The sequence below is a fragment of the Leopardus geoffroyi genome, chromosome C2, assembly GCF_018350155.1.
Source record: "Leopardus geoffroyi isolate Oge1 chromosome C2, O.geoffroyi_Oge1_pat1.0, whole genome shotgun sequence".
Taxonomy (NCBI): Eukaryota; Metazoa; Chordata; class Mammalia; order Carnivora; family Felidae; genus Leopardus; species Leopardus geoffroyi.
In genome coordinates this window covers 7,013,309-7,033,096 of record NC_059333.1, presented here as the reverse complement: position 1 = coordinate 7,033,096, position 19,788 = coordinate 7,013,309, and the positions used below count along the sequence as shown (strand labels likewise).

At 49.4% G+C, this 19,788-nt stretch overlaps 1 protein-coding gene and 1 long non-coding RNA gene across 15 annotated transcripts in view; one reads left to right on the top strand and one right to left on the bottom strand.

Annotated features, from left to right (window-relative positions):
* The window catches only part of ERG (ETS transcription factor ERG), a 267,584-nt gene extending 248,730 nt beyond the window's left edge, over positions 1-18,854 (bottom strand). For 2 of the 14 annotated variants that reach the window (XM_045501371.1, XM_045501375.1), the window contains exons 1-2: positions 3,749-3,852; positions 1,630-1,809 (exon numbers count right to left, since the gene is read on the bottom strand). The gene's annotated coding sequence lies outside the window, so the exon portion shown is untranslated. Of the gene's footprint in view, positions 1-1,629; positions 1,810-3,748; positions 4,174-17,665; positions 18,032-18,717 lie in introns of those variants that run through there. The other 12 variants (XM_045501367.1, XM_045501374.1, XM_045501366.1 and 9 more) reach the window with 10 other exon arrangements.
* Positions 3,838-8,157, top strand: LOC123610580. Its single transcript, XR_006718212.1, has 2 exons — positions 3,838-3,950; positions 6,036-8,157. It is a non-coding gene; the product is annotated as an uncharacterized LOC123610580 (long non-coding RNA).
* Positions 18,855-19,788: the final 934 nt, after the last annotated feature.

The following is a 19,788-nucleotide window of genomic DNA, read 5'->3' as shown; positions in this document are numbered from 1 at the left end:
CAGGCTAGCAGTGCAAAGCCCAACATGGGGCTCAAACTCACGAACGGTGAGATCATGACCTGAGTCGAAGCCGGATGCTCAACAGACTGAGCCACCCAGCCCCACACAATTCCACTTTCAAGAACATATTCTAGACTTTGGCAAACTGTGCAGCATGAGTCCCGACCCCTGCGCCTCACTGCCAGGGGAGCCTGATTTCATTCCTCTGTGATGGGACCCGGGCATCTGTATTCTGCAGCCAAGACGCAGAACTTTTGGATTCTGATAAAGAAAACAGAAAACAGCCTAAATACTCAACAGAGAGGACTAATTAAATCCATCGCGATAGGACCATACAACGGAATCCTAAACAGGCTTAAAATAATGTGGCAGAAATAAGATATCTCATGAAACATGTTTACCGACATGGACAGATATTTACAATGTGTTCCTCAGTAAAATAAAAACACGTTATATAAACTGTGTATGTGATATGATCCACTTTGGGGAAAAGAATGTGTATAAAAGAATTCTGGAATTAAATGCATCATTGTCAGTAGCCATAATGTCTGAGTGTGGAAAGATTTAAATATTTTTGTCTGTATGTTCCAATATTCCCACAACGAACAAAGTATTACGGATACCACCTTCTCAAGTTCAAAAATGCCCAGACATAATACCTCTTGTACGGTTCAAACATTCTAACACTGTTCATATAGATTTCAGCTCACACCCGCCCAATAAAACCACACATCTGGTCACCCCCACTGTCGCCAGCCTCTCTCCAGGGCACTCTGCTGCCTGCCAAGCTTCCAGGGCAGACGAACAGCTCGTGGGTTTCAACTTTGTAGGTAACAAAGTATGGCTGCCTCAAACCCAAAATATCCTTGAAACCTTGTTACGCCCACTGAGCTTCTCAATGCACCTTTCCAAGCCTGAGGGTCGAGAAGGGAGCATCATGGAGCTGGGACCGTGACAGAGGCCATGAGGAAGTCATACCCCAACGCCTCCCACCCCAGCCCCGCTGAACCATTCGGCATCCCTGGTGGAAGGTGTTGGCCCACTGGACGGGGAGGGTGGGAAGAAAGCACTGGTTCTACCAGACAGTTGGAACCTGTATGCACTTTCCCAGAAAGCTTCCAACATGAGGAAGGGGCCAAGTCTCGGACCCCTGGGAGGGCACGGAGCCTCGCGTTCTTGGCAAACATGGCCGGGGCTCCACTGGCCTCGTCACTCACTTTAACCCCCTGATGCCCCACTCTTTCCTCGGAGCCCCTTCTCGGATCCCTCGTGTCAAAACGAAACAAAACGAACCAAGTAAGCTGCAGAGTTGATCTCCAGAAGCTTTTGAAACTTAAGATAAAAGCCATCAGGGAATGATGGACCAGAGGCCAAAAATTCAAGGAAAAGCCTTGAACACGTGGCCGGGTTTGAACAGTCCACTTCCCAGGTCCCGCCTCTACCCAGCTCGTAGCAATCAGGCAGGACACTGGCACAGGCAGGAAATCTAAAATTAGGTTTTACTACCTATAATGGAGGATTTATGGAATGGTGTAATGAGCAGTCTCAGGACGAAAACCCAAAGCGGGGGGAACAGAAACATCTTTGTGGACATACCGACTACGCCCACACGCGCTCCGTGAACCTCACCTACAGTGGCCAAGGTGCAGGTCTGCAGGGCGACAGAGTGAGGACGCAATCCTTCCTTGTTCTAAGCTTGACGCGCGTCACAGCCAACAGCAGGGTCCGCGGTCCCTGGTGCTTTTGTTTAAGAGGGAGGTGCTTTCTTAAGAGAAGCGGTCCTGACACCACACCAGGAATCCAGACGTTCTGAGGAACAAAAGAACCCATTCGATTCAGTCCTCTCCTGAAATATCCCAAACCACAAGAACAACACTCAAAAGGTCAAAAGAAGATGGGACTTGACCACAATGTATCAGTGAGTGGTGCCACGGCACCTGTGTCCCCATTTTCAGTGCTGGCGAGATCATTTGAGGACCCCCCCCAGTACCATTTTGGGGCAACGTAAAGAAAAATGAACCAGCGTGTTTATGTCAATGCCACGTGTTCAGAGAGTTTTCAAGTAAATGTGACGAAAGAACCAAGGGCTTGAGTCTGTGCTGGCTGGTGATGGGGTCGGGGTGACAAATTCCAACCCCTGCAGCAGGTGACCCACAGCTGAGAGCTCACGGAAACCGCTCACGGGTAGGGGTGTGGAAAGAAGGCTAGGATGGCTGGGAACTGGCATGACCACGCCCGGTCCCTTTCTATGCCCCACCCCTGCTCCATGCAGCAAACGTAGGCGGGCTTGGACATCCTCCCTACAGGGGTCTCCAGCCACACTCCCTCCCCTCTCCGGGTGGTACCCCTGGACCCAGAGTGGAGTCCGATATGCCAGCCTGACTCAGGGCCGAGCCAGGAAGAGAAGTAAAAAAGGAGGCACCGTCATCGGCTTTCTTTTCCAGTGAAAACTGTGGCTCCAGCTAACAGGTGGCCTTCTGCAAATCAGTGTGATGATATTCCTACTGAGCAGAAGAGTTCCTTGAAAAGGTGGTTCCATTTACTACAACACACAACAAGATGGGGAGACAACTTCGCTTTTAAAAATCTTATTTTCTTAAAGCAGATTTCGGCTTTCCACGATAAAAGCACTTTTCCTAGGTGCCAGTTGTGAAGGCTGGTATTTATTTAGGTGTGGTTTCTTAGCATACTGGAACCTTCCCGTACTCTGACTGCAGGTGCCTGGGTCTACAGAAATCGCTTATAAGGACAACAGCACAGACCAGTCTTTTTCCACCTGAGTAATTAGCAGGAGAGTAAAATCCAGGCCACCTGGGGTCCTCCTCAGACTTCTCTGAATGTGGTCTAGGAAGAGACAATTTAACCTTACTTCTAGGCTCTGATGACGAGGTTATTTTAATACAGCGTTATTGTAACATACGTAGCGTAATGTAATATGCATACATGTAACCTACATAATACAGTATGTGTGTGTGTGCGTCATATATGTAAGAGCTTACATTTATGATAAGGTTTTGGAGGGAAAATGCCATACAAAAATCATACTGAATAAGAGAGCCAAGCTGTGAAACAAGTCTGCAACGGTCTCGGAAGGCCAAACGGTGTTAGATATTTCCTCTTTCTGGATTCAGGTGCGGATGCAGTTGGTGCCAGCATGGACCCTGGTTCATGAGGAACATCAGTGTTTTCTAAACGCCTGTCTCGTTTTACAATCAAAAGTCCCCGTTACCGAGTTCAAAGAGAATTCCCCAGAAAGAGCGCAGCAAAGTATCGGCTACAGTCACAGAAGATCGGATATACGGCCCATAACAGAAGTGAGTTTCACGTAAGTGTTTAGACACGCATTGTGGTCTGTCATCCACCCCAAAATTATTACCATCCGCCCTTAGGACCAAAAAAGCAGATAACGATGTGATTTTACCACCCTGGCATCCACTGCGTGTGGAGGCATAGTGTGAAGAGGTATTTTTAGTGATTTTTAAGGGCAAGCATTCATAAACTCCCAAGTCTGTGCTCCATGTGACGATGACATAGCTCTTGGTCATTCTGCTGCTGTCAAAATTAAGACTGCGGATCACCGCTGACTCAAACTAACGTCTGTCTGTAAGACACTAAAAAGGGGCCATTTGGAAAGAAGAAGGGGAAAGTTTCAGGAGAGCGAGCTTTCCTAAGTAGCCGGTACTCGCTAGGAGTTAAGCATCTCTTAAAGTGCAGACAAACCAGACCAGAAGAGTCCACGAGAACGTACCTTTTACATTCCAGATACGGAGCCCGGACGGCCCGGGGGAGGGGCGGAGGGAGCCGCTGGGTTCCACAGGGCAGCTCCCGGGAGATGCTCACAGAACCACTCGGATCTCCTGCCTCAGATGGAAGGCAGCTCCCTCGTGACGTTCCAGAAGGGAGTATACCAGCCGAAAGTACCAGAACGCCTCCTATGCCTTGAGCCGGAGGTAAGCATTTAAACAAAACGCCTCATCTGTGCGCCTCTGGCACTCGCAGCAACATCCGTTTTTCTCGCTGGGCCCTTCCAGAAGGTCAGGGACCGTGCCGCACACCCTTCCCCGGGCGCAAGAGGGTTATTTGCGGGGCTGCTTCTGGGGAGGAGAAGCTCAAGGCGACGTGACAGTCTTCCCGAGACGGGCTGGTTTCACAACACACATTTTCTCCCTTCCTAAGAGTCTGGCTTGTCCCTCGTGTCCTTTTTCCTATTTTCGGGATGGTTGGGTCACTTCTAGTAACTGAGCTTGAGCGGGGCTGTGAGCCCCAGGCGTGGGCGGGCCCTTCCGACTCTGGTCTGCCTCACGGGACACTCACCCTCCGACTCTGAGTCAGTTGCCTTTTCATGGAAATACTATTCAATGATCATTTTCATAAAAATCTGTGCTGGCTCAGTTTTGTTTCTCTTGACGCTGGCCCAAGTGTTTTTCTCTTCTGATTGATTTTTGGGTGAAACTCAGCATGTCTCTTTTGGTTGTTTATTCTCTAATATATTTCCATCTTCACTGGAGGGGAGACATGAGCGTCAGTGGGATCCAGCTGTACCAGATCGGCCACACGGCCTGCAGTTGTACGTCCAAGGGGATGGGGGGTGGGGGGGGGGAGGCTGTCTGCAGAAGCCAGAGGGCTGCTCCTGTCCAGACCCAGAAGTAAAGGCAGGGGCTACCGCGCAAGGGGCCACCGGCCTCTGGGGTCTTGTGTTGCAGCTGGGGTGCTCCGGCAGCCCATCAGGTCTTGTCCACCCTAAGTCTGATAAGCATCCTAGCACCTTCTCGCAAGCAGAAGGAATGTGTGGTCTCCGAGTCTGTGTGTTTAACGGAGCCCTCTGAGAGAAGCAGCGGGAGCTCCTGGGAGGGTTTTGCTTTACCACTGTCCGTTTTCAGGCCACGCTCTGGGGCAGATGCCCTCCCTTCTCTTAAACAGAACCTTTTTCAAAGCTAAGCATGGGGGGAGGGCGCCTGGGGGGCTCAGACGGTTGAGCATCCGACTTGGGCTCAGGTCACGATCTCGCGGTTCGTGGGTTCGAGCCCTGCGTCGGGCTCTGTGCTGACAGCTCGGAGCCTGGAGCCTGCTTTGGATTCTGTGACTCCCTCTCTCTCTGCCCCTCTCCTGCTTGCGTTCTCTCTCTCTCTCTCTCTCTCTCTCTCTCAAAAAAAAAAAAAAATGAATATTAAAATTTTTTTTAAAAAAGCTAATCAGTTCTCAGAGGATAAGAAAAGTCTTCCCTCTTTTCATGTGTAAGTACAAATTATACCTGAATATGTGTATACACACACACACACACACACACATTTAATATATATACCATAAAATTCCTAATGGTGTCAGATTTGCATGTAGGAAAAGGGGAGGGTAGGGGAAGGATGTCTGCAAAGACTCCATCTGTAGGGCATCGGTCATGAAAAACAGTGGAAAACACGAATTTCAGCCTAAGGGTAACTACTTCCGAAAGCATCGCTTGGTCTCCACGTGTTTAGCACCAAAGCCTCATGATAAAAGCCGTCTGCATTTACCCCAATCAGTTTAGGATGTCCCCATCATTATTTCTAGAAGAGGGATGCTCCCCTGATATGCTCTTTAGCCAACGAGTCACACACACATCGCCTCTTGTTCTGGAAGCCGGTGGGTGTCAAGTACAAGACAAAAAAACCAAAAAGAAACCAAAAAAAAAAAAAAAAAAGGTTAAAAGGAAAGAAATAAAAAGCTAATGGTCTGAGACAAATGAGGCAGATGAGTGTAGTTATTGAAAACCAGCAACCTATTTTTTAAAAAGTCTACCAGCCGCTGATTTCTCAGGACATCTTTTCATTGCATATTATGTAGCCAAGGCAGCAATCTCTGCCTTCTTGCCTGAGTCTGTTACAAATCTCGCTCATTCCAAAAGGGAAGCATGCATTTCACTTTCTCGAATACATGATATGCAATTCTTATTTCGCTTGCTTGGAGCAAGGACTAAAAACTGGTGCTCAATCGTGCTTCCCTTGCCAGGGCAAACGTAACGAATTCCGATCCTCATTTCCATGACTTCTTTCATCTAGGGTGGACCAGAACGCATCCCCAATGTCTCAGGACGCGGCCTGGATTTCCACCACGGCCTTGATGCTGCTGCACATCTTTGACCTGAACCGGTCAAGCCCTTGCCGGAGAAAGAAATGGAGTCGTTTTACTCATAATCTCAGAACTTAACCCACGCAGGCGCCCCACACGCCATAAAAATAACATTGTGGCGACCTCAAAGGGTAACTTACGAAGCACGGACAATAAGTGGAGTGTGCTTTCTGTCCTAAAAATCCCAGACTACGGCGGACTTACGAATAATTTTCAACAATCAGGAAGTCTGCAAAAATCCGTCTTCTAAAGACTGCACGCTGCTCATCAAATCTCCTAAGACCTCTGTGTCCCTCCCCCCCTCTGAGGAGGTCCCTGGACCTGACTCCTAAGGGCCAAAGCCAAAGAACCAGGCACCTGCCTCCAGCAAATCCCCTCCGATTCCCTCTCATTCCCAGACACCAATTTCCATGAAAACCAGACACAGGACAGAAAGCAGAGCAGGATATTCCAAAATCGCTTCAGATCTGCAGCCTGATTTCATTAGACTCGCCGGCTTGTTTCTTTTAGCCCCCGTGCGTGCCCACGGCAGGTGAAATTTCGCTGGCACGGCCACCTCAGACCCCATGCGCTTAAGGGGACCAGGCCGGGGCAGGAGAGGCAGAGATGGGAGGTTCCGGTGCTGAGGGGGAGACGTGTCCGCCAGAGGTCAGCAGGAAGTGGGGGGGCACTTAGCAATGCTCACTGTCCTCACTGACCAGGTGTCTCTAGAGCCTGACACTATCGTGTCACTGTACCCGCCCCAGCATAAGAAAGGTCTTCAGCCTGGAGGCAAAGACCCCACGGTCGTCATCCCCAACCCAAGTCTAACTAACATAGCAGCTTCCAAGAGCACAGGTGGGTCATTTCGCACCCACAAACACCCAACCTGAGAAGCTGGTGGGGAACCGTCTGGGGACGGGGGCTACACAGCCCCTCCCTCCGGCTTTCTGTCGCCTTCACCGTGCCACAGCTGACAGCTGAGCCCCCTGGCTGACAATCCCACAGTTAGCAGTTTGTCTCCGAGGTCTCCCCCGGGGACGTGGCAGGGACCCAGCGCAGAAGCGACTGGACGTAAACCTCCCCGGCCAGCCTCAAGGTCTGGTCGCCAGCGGTGACACAGATTTTCCTCCAAGATTTGAAGCACATGTGGCTTGCATCAACGCGGTCTCGCATCCATTCTCTGTTGAGACCACTTGCCTCGCACATTCTCATATTTACACGTTCACTGAACGTAATCCCGAGTGAATTATTTCAGAAGGCTTAATGCGCCTCAGACTTCTCAAATACAATTTAGGCCTTAAATTAAATGTGTAGTCCCGTGGGAAACCAGTAGGTTAGACGCAGCCGACGGCATCCCGGGGACACACAGGAGCCCCAGAACAGAACCGCGGTTGCTTCTAGAAGGATCTCGCCTGGTAGCCGAGGCTCCCCGGTGAACGGAACGGGATTCGACCGCAAAACCGGATTCGGCGTCCAGGTGTGAAAGCAGTGGAACCTACAGGACGCAAGATAAACATTCTTGCTGCTTTGTGCGTCCCTCGACGGCCTTGCCATGAAGCGCCCCAGCGGCCAGAAACGTGTGACGGAACAGACAAGAGCGTACAGCCCCGTTCATTCATTTTGAGGTCTGGGTTTTGTTTTGTTTTTCTTTTAATAAATCACAACATTCTTTGTCCCTTCTGTTCGGTTGCCCAATAACTGCGCAGAATTAGGTGTTAAATTTGCTACGGTGATTAGAGTTGAGACCAGCCACATGCATTTTACTTAAAACTGGTTTTTTGGGGGGTTTTTTTGTTTTGTTTTGTTTTGTTTTGTTTTGTTTTGTTTACAGCAAGCACTGCCCACTGGGAAAAATAAACCAGAACAAGGAGAGCAAAATTCCCTTATCAGGCACCAGCGATAATGAAAACAAACCATTTACAAGGAAGCACAGACGAGGAGTTTGCTGCAGACCAAGCACTGGAACTGAAAACAAATTTCTTACTCAGGGAAATGTGGAGGAGTAAGAATCTACAGTGAAGAGTTTTTTGTTTCTTTTTTGTTTGTTTTTTGGTTTTTTTTCCTTTGCATGAAAATTAAATTAAATCTGAACACCAAAGCATGCATATGGTAAAGACAGTTATTCAAAGACAGTCGTTCAGTTATTCAGCGATTGAAAGACACATTACACAGCACACTGACGATGACAAGCAACGAATGAACATGATTGACTCTGTAAGACTTTGCCACGAACCTGAGTGCTCCACAAAGAGGGAGAGGCCTACTTGAGATGAACCTGCTGCTACCAAACTGCAAATTCTTGCCCTCGAAACTTAATTCTGCAACAATCCACCCCATCGATGTTCTTTCTTTCTCAGGGATCCCAGCACCTCAAGAATGTTACTCTTCAGGGGCGTCTGGGTGGCTCGGCCGGCTGAGCGTCCGACTTCAGCTCAGGTCATGATCTCACGGTCTGTGAGTTTGAGCCCCGTGTCAGGCTCTGTGCTGACAGCTCAGAGCCCGGAGCCTGCTTCGGATTCTGTGTCTCCCTCTCTCTCTGCCCCTAACCCACTCACATTCTGTCTCTCTCTCAAAAATAAACACTACAAAAAAAAATATTAAAAAAAAGAATGTTATTCTTCAAAATGATAAATTGCATTTTTCTCAAGAAACTGTCCACACGCAAAATAAGAAATTTGTCGTCCTGCTGGAATTGCCTTTAAACGGGGAATAGTCAGGTAGGATTTTTTTGCTCATGAAGTTGTCAGAGCACAGGATTCCAATCAAGGCAGCACGTACCCATTACCGGGTATGCAAAGTGTCCGCCTGAAAGTAGAGATTTTATTTTGCTCTTTCAAAGAACGAAGTGAGTCAACAGGAAACATTATATATGAATTTTCCCTCCGATTTGAAAAGTGCAAAGTTAGTATTGAATGTGCCACGCTAGACTTAGGTTTTCTGTTGCAATCCTAGCTGGTCCCACAGTGACCTTCCGGGAGATACCCAAAGGAGATACAAAGTCACAGCATCCTAGTCCAGTGAGCGAGTTATATTACAAATTTCACGGCTGCCGAGAACATTAAACAGGAACTCCTCTTCCCAAGATTCTAAACCTGCGCCATCCACTACGGTGGTCACTAGCCACGTGTGGCCGCTGAGCCCTCGAAATACGGTCAGTCCAGCCCGAGATGTGCTATACGTGTAAACTGCACACTGGATTTTGAACATTTACTGTAATAAAAAATAATAACGCAAAATAGCTCACCAATATTTTTATACGCATTGCATTTGAAATGATAATATTTTGCACGTTGCATTATATGAAACCGATTGTTAAAACGAATTTAACCAGTTTGTCTTTCTTAACTGCTAAAATGCTTAAAACTAGGCGTGAGACTTGCTCTGACCAGTGCTGCTCTGACCTCCCACTGACTCAGCCTCTTTGTCACCATGCTCCCTCCTCGTCACTTCTGTCAGCGGGCTCTCTGCTCTGACCAAGGGGATTCCAGACAGCAGAGCCCTTGCAAAGATTCCAGAACTTGTCGCTGCAGGTTCTTACTATCGGTGAGACTCTGGCCTCCGCACTCCCAAGCCTCACCCTGCTCTTCTGGAAAACGGGGGCAATAAAGGCCCTTCCCCCAAAGAGCCATGGCAAGAGTGACCTACGGTGACACATGCCCCATGCTTCCCCCACCTGGTGCACCCAATGTCAATTACAACCCTCCAAACACCACACTCTTCCTGCCTTTTTGCAACATTATTTTATCCCCTATTTTAATTGCACACTGGAGGGGGTGCCTGGGTGGCTCAGCCCATTAAGTGTCTGAAGTCAGCTCATGGTTTGTGATTTCTAGCCCCGCGTCGGGCTCTGTGCTCACAGCTCGGAGCCTGGGGCCTATTTCGGATTCTGTATCTCCCTCTCTCTCTGCTACTTTCCTGCTTGTGTGCTGTCTCTCTCTCTCTCTGTCTCTCTCTCTCTCAAAAATAAATATTTTTAAGAAATAACTTCACACTTGGGATACTGAAATAAGCATCTAGATTGGTCCCTCCAGAACCGGGAAGGGTTGGGCAGTTCCTGGGCTACATGGCCCACCTCCCAAGTAGCACCTCCAACACCCTGAACACCAGCAATGCCTAACACCCCTGCCCCCTGCCCACTGCAGCCTGCAGTCTGTCCCTGCCGAATCAGAGCCAACACACCACCTGGCAGCACGGCACAGCCCCAATGCCTCGTCCTTCGGGAAGCATTCTTGGGTCTTCCTAGGGTATGGTTTAGATCACTCTTTGATCGTATGATTCTTATAAGATGGAAAATTTTTATATTCCACCTTGTTCCAAAAAAAAAAAAAAAAAAAAAGATGTAAAGTGATCTACAAGGATATATGCAATATAACAAGTTTTTTAAAAACTCAGAAGTAGGGGCGCCTGGGTGGCTCAGTCGGTTGAGTGTCCAACTTCGGCTCAGGTCACGATATCCCAGTTCGTGAGTTCGAGCCCCGCATGGGGCTCTGTGCTGACCGCTCGGAGCCTGGAGCCTGCTTGGGATTCTGTGTCTCCCTCTCTCTCTGCCCCTCCCCGCCCCCACAAAAAGTAAACATTAAAAAAAAAAAAGCAGTAGTTGCAAAATAAATAGTAGGGATGAGGCTGTAGGAGGAACAAGGGTATGAGCCCCGCAGGCGGGCTGTGGGGCCGCTTGCCGGAGCTGGGCCAGCCAGCCAAAGGCTCACACGATTTCTCCCGAATCGAAGGCTAAACGTGAGGTTTTCCCGTGGGTCCGTAGAGATAAGGGCCTGTGCGATGGGATAAGAAGCTTGCCCCGTGTGTTGCCTCGGTGGGGTCTCTGTCACGGCCACCGCTATACCCATCAGAGCGCTTGACGTAGCAGCCCCAGGGGGGCCACCACCTCCATCGCTGCACAGCGTGGGGCCCTGGCTCACCATCACACAGGCCCGGGCTGAGCAGGTGGCAGTCCTGAATGAGGCCCTTTTGTCAGCCTATGAAGTCACCTCCTCTCTAGATCCCGCAGCACGGGCCTTCACCACCACCCCCCGCCCCCTTTCCATATTTTAACGTCCTGACGGTACAACCCGAGGCTTCCCCAGTGCCCCGCGCGGCGTCTTGCGCAGACCGTGAGTCAGGAACGCAGCCTGAAAAGGCAGCTCGCCATTCCCCGATACATTTCCCGCACCTGCCGGTCTCTCTTCCTGGACTCGCCTCTCTCTGACCCAGAAGCCCCCTCCTCCGCCGGCGTCCTGAGACCGTCACCACCTGGACGGAAGCCGGCCACGGTCCGACCTCTGCCTGTCAGCGTTCCCTGCGTTCCCGGGCACGCCGCCTGCCCCGCATTCACTTCCGCCTGGGGATGTGTTTCCCGAGGACGCTGCTCTCAGAGTGAGCGCTATTAGCGATTTGGAGTGAAAAGGGCCATCGTTCTGTTTGCCTGCTGTCAATACGATTAGCTGGGAAAAGAATAAATCAGGCGGGTCACTAATTGCCGGAGTCAGACAGGTAGAAAGGTGAGCTTCACGCTGGAATTTTCCGGCTTTCCCCATTAAACGTGCAGTCGTGTTCCGAACCTCTAGATGTATCCAGTGCCTTGATCGTCCCTAATCCACCCAGGTCCCCCGTGTCTGTGTGTGGCTGGTGCTCTCATTTAAAAGGTGATCCAGAAACCTGGATTGCGAAACACGTTCCCAGGTCGCCTAAAACCAATAAACAAAACTAAGCATGATTTAATGCTTCGTTTCTGCAAAGGAAAACTTTATGCTGCAGCTACCTGTCGTTCTACACGCGTTCTGATACAGGCATACAAAGGTAACCCCTTCTCTGCCTCCTGGTAGTTCCCTGTGGGGTCTGCATACTTACGGGGTGATTCCACTGGCTCAGCTCTGGTTTTACCAGTTCGGTACGGAGGGTTGGGGAGACACTGTCCTTGGGGGATGTTCTGTTTCATCACCTGTATTTATAAGTAAGTCTCAGAAAACCGCAAAACTACCTCCAGTTATGTAGCGGGCCGCTTCAGAACTGGTGCTATTTCAGCTAGGAAATCCTCTCTCTTTGAGACCTCAGGCGGTAATGGGTATTCTCTTCCTTTGCCTCCAAAGCCGGGACTTTCATTTGGGTCTCAGAGCTCGGAGGAAACATCGGTAAGATGCTGACTTAACCCGCCTTCTCCAGAAAAGACCGGCAACATTCCCTGGATTTGATCTTTATTGTCATGATTTCTATTTCAGAACTCCGCAGTGAAGTAAATTTTTACTGCCAGGGTCAAATAGACGAGAAAGTACTTTTCGATCCTGGAGAAGCAAATTTTCCTCTCCTTTTGCTGATTCTGTCATCTCGCCGCTGTATCTTGCGCTGCAAAAAGAGCCAGCCTTTGCACGAGACGAGGTTACATTCTGTGCAATTAGAGACCCAGATTTGTAAATGTGGCAGCAGGCTCACACCGGCTCTGTGAGGTCGGATACGATATTAATGAGAAGGCACTCGAAGTATGAGGTGTCAGAACGTTCCTCAGCTGGCAGTTTCTTTTCTACGCCTTTTTGCCTCGCTTCCTAATAAAAGAAACTTCAGCTTCCTAAGCGGTTTCATTTAAAAGTTTAATATTTGGGGCACTGAGGAGGGTACTTGTTGGGCTGTAGGTAAGCCCAATGGACAACAAAATATATAGAAATAAACAAACATAAATAAATAAATAAATAAAGTGTAATATGAAGGGACACCTGGGTGTGTCCAGCTCTTGGTTTCAGCTCAGATCATGATCTCACAGTTTGTGAGTTCAAGTCCCAAGTCGGGCTCTATGCTGACAGCAAAGATTCCCTCTCTCTCTCTCTCTCTCTCTCTCTCTCTCTCTCTGCCCCTCCCTGCCTCACTCCCACGCATTCTCTCTCAAAATAAATAAACTTGAGGAAAAAAAAAGTTTTACATTAAGATCGTAAGTGGAAAATGTTTCCGAACATTTTCTTTTACGAGCACACACTTCCGTCATTATTTATACTCGGCTTAGATCTCTGTAGGCCCACATAAGGATCCTGAAGTCCTACCCGGTTCACTCCTGGGGTCCTCCCTGCAAGGTGCCCTAGTGGTCCCCTCCCCCTCCCACCTCATGACAGCTCCTTTCAATCTCCTCTCAGAAGCCTGAGATCCTCATTCCCTCGGCCGTAAGCGGAATTCCTGGCCTCAGTGACACTGAATGGGAACGTGACTTCCCCCGCTGCCGACTGCAATCAATTTATTCTGTGAAGGCAACGGGTCGTTAGCAGACATGGTTAAGACCCTGGGTTTCTCTTCCTGTTCCCAAGAGCAACAGAGTCTGAGGTCCATCTTAGCGCAGACAGAAAGGTGACGACACCAGCGAACCCATGTCCCCGATGCGGCTGTACCCAAGGTGGTCACGCAGACCTCCCTGCCCGGAACACAGAAAAACGCACACTCCAATCTTGTCTTGGTTTTACTCTGCAACTTCAGCTAAGTTACTCAGCGCCAAGAATCCACAACCCACACTTCCACTCCGACCCAGAGAAAATGAATCTTCCCACCAGGAACGGAGAGTAACAGAAATCGGGCAACAACAGGACACCAAGCGGGGCTCACCTCCTGTGCTCCCCTGGACCTTAACCGACAACTAAACACACATCTTCCCTTTTATTTTTTTTTTATTTTTTTAATGTCCATTTATTTTCGAGAGAGAGACAGACAGAGCATGAGCAGGGGAGGGACAGAGAGAGAGGGAGACACAGAATCCGAAGCAGGCTCCAGGCTCAGCTGTCAGCACAGAGCCCGACGCGGGGCTCGAACTCACGAGCCGTGAGATCATGACCTGAGCCGAAGTCGGACACTTAACCGACTGAGCCACCCAGGTGTCCCTCATCTTGACTCTTAAATTAAGATTTGGGAACCTCTGCCGAACTTTTAATTAAGTGAAAATTAGAGTTTCCTGCTATTAAAAAATATCGCCACGCAGCTGTCTGTTTTCTTTCCTAACTCGTTGGACAGATGCTTCCCCCCCCCCCCCACCACTTCCAGGGAGAATAATTATTGGAATAATATTATTACTAAAAGGAATCCCATATGAGACACCAGCATGTGTGAAAATCTCATTCCCACTAACACAATTCAAAACCAAAGGGTATGTTTTGAAAGGAGGCAGCCACCCATCTCGTTTTTAAAAACCTTTCGACACGCTAGCAGCGTGTCCTAAATCAGATCTCACGTCTCGTCGTGAGGATTGTAATTTTAAAAAGCGATAAATTAACTCAAAAAGGCTTGTTTTCCACACTTCGAGGATATTTCATTCTCCACACGCAGCCATTTTCAAATAGAAAAGTCACATACCTGGACTTCCTTTGCACACACTTCTGAACGTGCGCGGAGTCAAGGTAACTGAACCCCTTACTTTCGTTGTTAAATTGCTATTTCTCCTACGCAATCAGGGTCTTCCAGATTATGACATGTCGCCATAAAAATAGAAGAACTTAAAAGTTACTTTAAATCTAAAACGTAGACCCAAAGCTCCATTTTTGGACCCACCCTTTAATTTCTTGGTGTTGTCTACATTTTAGTTACACTTAAATTTAGCCACGTTAATTTTAGACCACCCGCCTTCACTACCTTCACTAGGTCTGCAATGTCACAAACATGAAGCATTGAATCCTCTCTCCTTTAAATGCTAAAATGTTAGAAATAAAAGGTAAAGTGAAAAGGGGAATCTTCCCCCCACCCCCACCCCACGCCAGGCTCTTTTGAAGAACTGTTTGGAGGCTAGTCCAGACCACTGGAAACTCCTGTCATTTATCTACAGAACAAACTTTGAATCAATAAATGTGGGCCGCATACTGACAACGCAAAATGTACAAGTAATTAACTCACGGCTAATACTCAACGCTAAATGTACAAGTAATTAACTCACGCCCAGAAGTGCAAAGAAACACTAGAGAGAGAAGATCATCCAGAGCATCAACAAGCCCTCGTGTGCGAGCAATCACCAGCTACCGCCGTGACTTACAAAGTCCCCCCAAGACCTCCAACTCCCCACACTTCCGCAACCAGGTATCAGAAACGACCTGAAGTTGTGTCCGAAACATTTAAACGCTTCTACTGCACGTCGGCTTCTTTTTCTTACAGATGCCACTCCAGAGTTTTTAATACAGTTTCAAGTTCAAGGTGTAGACCATAAACAAAAGCTGTATTCTGAAGGACTACATCCCCTAGGAAAAGCCCAAGAATCCTTCCACAGAGAGGGGAAAGAACACAGAACCCCCTCTGGCATTCTCCTCCTCACCGGAAAAGCTTGCCTGGGAAGCAAAGGCTGATGAAGCCGGGAGGTGACACAGAGGCTTGCAGTTAGAGAGCGATCAACTCCCACCCTACACGGAGCTCCATCAAAAGGCCGGGGTTTCGCTCATGATGACTTAAGTTACCTTGGCCACATCTTGTTTCCCCAGCTCCGTAAGTCTCGTTAGAAACATGCAGGTGTCTTTATGTCAACACCTCCTGAACAGAGTTCTATGAAATCGAAGGCAGCACTGACATTTATTCAACATGACAATGTCTCCCCACCACTCCGTATCATATGACCGACGCCGACCTGCTATCGTTTTTCACTGAGGATAGGAAAAGCCTCCAGGAACATTAGCTCCTCTGTCTTGTGAAGAAATAATTCCCCCTTCTGTTATTTTATGTTCTTGTTTAAGGATAATGAACCGGAAAAAAAAATCAGAGCGAATATTAATTTTAGGGAAAAAGTTGGAAGTTTTCTATTATCTATTTGCCTATGATACGAGACATGATATATTCCATGCATGCACATCATGTGTATGACGCTTTACAAAAGCACGTAAGTTAAAAATCCATTTTGACATCTTTGGGAGATGCTTTCCTTCTTACATATATATACATATCTGGCACTCCCCTGGGATCTTAGCCCTTACCACAAATAAAATACTGGATTTTTCTGAGATTAGAAATTCAACAAGCTTTTTCTAGAATACCAAAACAAAACATGGGAAGTGGAGGGAGGACTGCTGATATCCACACGGACACACAGCCCCGTTACATAATCCATTCAACAGTAAACGCTGATTTTCAAAATTTTAGCTGAAGGAGGAACATCGGGTTAAATCCCCAGGCACTCATCGTGAAATCACAGACTCATGTAAAATAATGTATCACAAGCCTACCCTGAATTTTTTAAACTAAAATGAAGTCATGACAAAGTGTCAGAAAAGAGAAGAAACTGCAATTTTAAGTGTAACTGGAACGACACATTCTGAAACCTATAAATCAAAAGATATAATACCCATTCGCCAGCACCGTGCAATGTCCAAATGAAGCTAGGATTACCAGACCGCAAACGGCATTTGTGATGTGGGTAGCACTCATAAAACCTTTCTTTAGAATTATGAAACTTCACATACTAGCCACAAAGTTTGCATATCTCACCCTGCTTCCACTAGATTTGTCATTTCGATGGTATGATTAGCTCATTCATAATTTGACACCCACTGAAGTAATTTGGTTGGGTTTGTACAGAACTCGTGTTGCCTGGTCTTCCCCGGGGCTGAAGGAGCCCACACGAGCGGCTGCCAGCAGAGCAGGGGTTAACCCCAGGAATGTGACAGTTCTCCGGGTGATAAGGTGATGGGGAGCTGAGGCTGGTCAAGGGCTCTAAACTACTTGGAGACAACCGAAAATCCTCAAAAGTAGTTCCAATGATAAATAAACTCTACGCGCTATGTTATGTCACCCGGGGAAGAATACAATGTTTTTTACTCGCATTGGAAGTTTTTTGAACTGCAGAACTACAGAAACATGTCGAGTGTGAAATCTGTGGCCCATATGAATAAGTTCTTTTGAAGGATGAACGAAATTACCCTTATATCAACGAGTTGCATTAAGTCCACATCTGCATCAAAATTGTTTACCCGTTTTACTGGGCAGTCTGGTCTGCTATTAATAATAGCATTTAAGTTTTAGGCTTAAAAATACTAAAAAAATAAGTCTATAAGTACCTTTTGTAAACCATCTATATACCAAGGCTATCTGATTAAAAAAAAAAAAATTACAGGCCACATTTTTAAACATGCCAAGAACTCCCAATTAAGGTGGCAAATTGTAAGCACGCAAACATAACAGCTGCAGGCTGAAGTGTCAGAAGGTGACAAGACAGAGACAGGGACGGGGGAGAAGAAAGAGGCAGAGCCCGGTTTCCCGGGGTTTGGAGCGACGTCGGAGGGAGAGTCCCTGCCTGCAATGACCCAGCGGGGTGACAGCCTAGTCCACATCTGGTCCCCGCTTCCAGCCCACAGTGGACTTCAGTGCAACACCTAACTCCCATCGAGGCAAGAACGAACAGGCTTTTTTTTTTTTTTTTTTTTTTTTGCTCGGTGTCCCAGATGAGGCCCCCGCCGATTTCGGGGTCCCTGCTCCTCTCCGTCCCGCCCGGGCCCCGCGCGCCTTCCCCGGGACCCCGGGCAGCGCAGCGGCGAGCCGTCCCTCCCTGCGTCGCACGCCCCACCTGTCCCCGCGCCGTCGGAAGGGCCGGCCACCCCGCCGCCGCCCGCGCGGGAGCCGGGCAGGGCGCGCGGGGCGCGGGACTTACCGGAGGCGAGCGCCGCCGTCGGGGAGGGCGTGTCCCGCACGTGCGTGTCCGCGCCCGCGTGTGCCCGCGCGCGTGCCTGGCGGTGCGCGCGCGGAGCCGGGCCGCACTGACTCCCGGGGCGCCGACGGGCTCAGCCCATGGTGTGGGCGCCGGCCTCGGGGAGGCTCCGGCTCCCGCCAATCGCCGAGCAGGGAGGCCGCCCCGACGCGCGACCCGCGAGCGGGAGGTGCGCGCCCGGGGGGCGGGGCGTGGGCGCGGGGGCGCGCGTGTCCCCGGGCGCGTGGGGGCGCGCGCGTGGGTCTGCGAGCGCGCACCCGGGGGCCGGGGAGCGCGGCGGCGCGGGCGGGTCTGGTCGCCGCCGGGTTTAGGACGGAGCTGACGGCGGGGGAGGGCGCTGGGGGCGAGAAGGAGGAGGAGGAGGAGGAGGAGGTGGAGGAGGAGGAGGAGGAGCTACAGCCGAGCCCGGGACGGCGTGAGCCGGGCCGGAGACAAACCCGGGACGCGCCTCCAGGAGGGGAGACCAGAGGAGTGGGGCGGGGGGAGCCCCGGAGGAGCTTGCTTCTCGAACTCGGGGTCGCTTCTGGTGAGAAGCAGTGGGTTTTTTTCTTGCCCAGCCTCAGCCACGACAGACGTCACATGTAACGAAAGAACCGGTGGCAGCCGTAGAAGTTCGAAACCACCGGCTGCCTTGGGATGCGCATCAGAATCAAGACCACGTCGCCCTCAGACTGGGGACGAAGAGACGCCGTGCCAAGGTGCTTCCGGCTTCAGCGAGACCTGGGGTCGCTACCTGCGCGTCCCCAGAGCCAGAGGCGAGCGCCGGGACGGGCCGGCGGAGGCCGGGGAGCAGCGCGACGCGGGATGCCCAGCCACCCGGCCGGACGCGCGGGCGCCGTGACAGCAGCCCTCGTGAGAACAGAATCCAGTCGGCAAAAAACAACTCCCCAACGGGGGAGCCGCGAGGTCCCGCTCCTCGGCCTCTGGGGCACTGTGCTAAGCCCCTCCAGATGTTTTAGTTTCTCAGTGAATCGTGACATCAAAATCGCGCTTACCTGAGTGCGTCGTCTCTTCATTCACTGCCGTCCCCGGGGGCCCGTCACCACCATCCCTGCGCTCGCTAGGAACCCATCCCAGAGCGTCCTCTTGCACACTCGCTCCTTTCCGACCAAGTGAAAACTACTCATGTCCCTCCCTCTCCAAACTTTAACAGCCAAGAATTTCAGCAAACAGCCAGCAAGAAGGCTAAGTCCCCCCCCCACCACCACCCCAAGGGATGGGAGGGAATAAGCACTCCTTTAATTTGAAAAATAATAATTAAAACTCCCTCAACTTTTAAGGCCGGGCAACATAATCTATTAATTGGTCGCTATTAACATGCAGTTTTATTGACCATAGCACACAGAAGTCTGATTGTGAAGGAGGAGTGTTTTCAATGAAAGTGGAGTTATTTTAGCTGCAGACGTGTTTACATTTCTGTGGTTTAGTCTATAACTTTCTCTTTTTCTTGCTGCAGAATTCTGCTCCATGAAGCAAAGCCCTTAGCTCCCAGACATTCCAAAAAGTCTGCCAAAATAATAAAAAAAAAAAAAGAGAGAGAGAAGAAAAAACACAGAGAGACCCCCAAGTCTGGGTCAGGCTCGGGGTTGTGAGTGGGCATCCGTGAGTATGCCCGCCCCCCCTCTACACTTTCCAGTTTAAAAAAAAAAAAGCCTTCAGGGCTCCATTTCCTGTTTGCTGGGGGAAAAAAAATGGGTCTAAGCAGCTGAGTTTAGAAATTGCCTTTTCGGGGACCCTTTAGATTCTGAGGGGATCTTTAACCCTAAAGCCGCCAAAATGGACCCATTAATTTGAAAATCTGCCATTTCAAACCCTCCAAGGAAGTGTTTCTTTTTTAAATGGGCAACTTTCATGAAACTGCAAATCTATTCTTAGGAAATTTCCTGCACACACACACACACACACACACACACACACACACACACACACACATCATGGTAGATGAAATACAAGCCACCTGTCCTTAGGGGGCCAAGACAAGATACCAATAAAAATAAATAGTGAAAACAGAATAAGCTTCTGACAAGAATGCATCCTTTTCTCGAAGAGGTTATGGTACAAAGAAC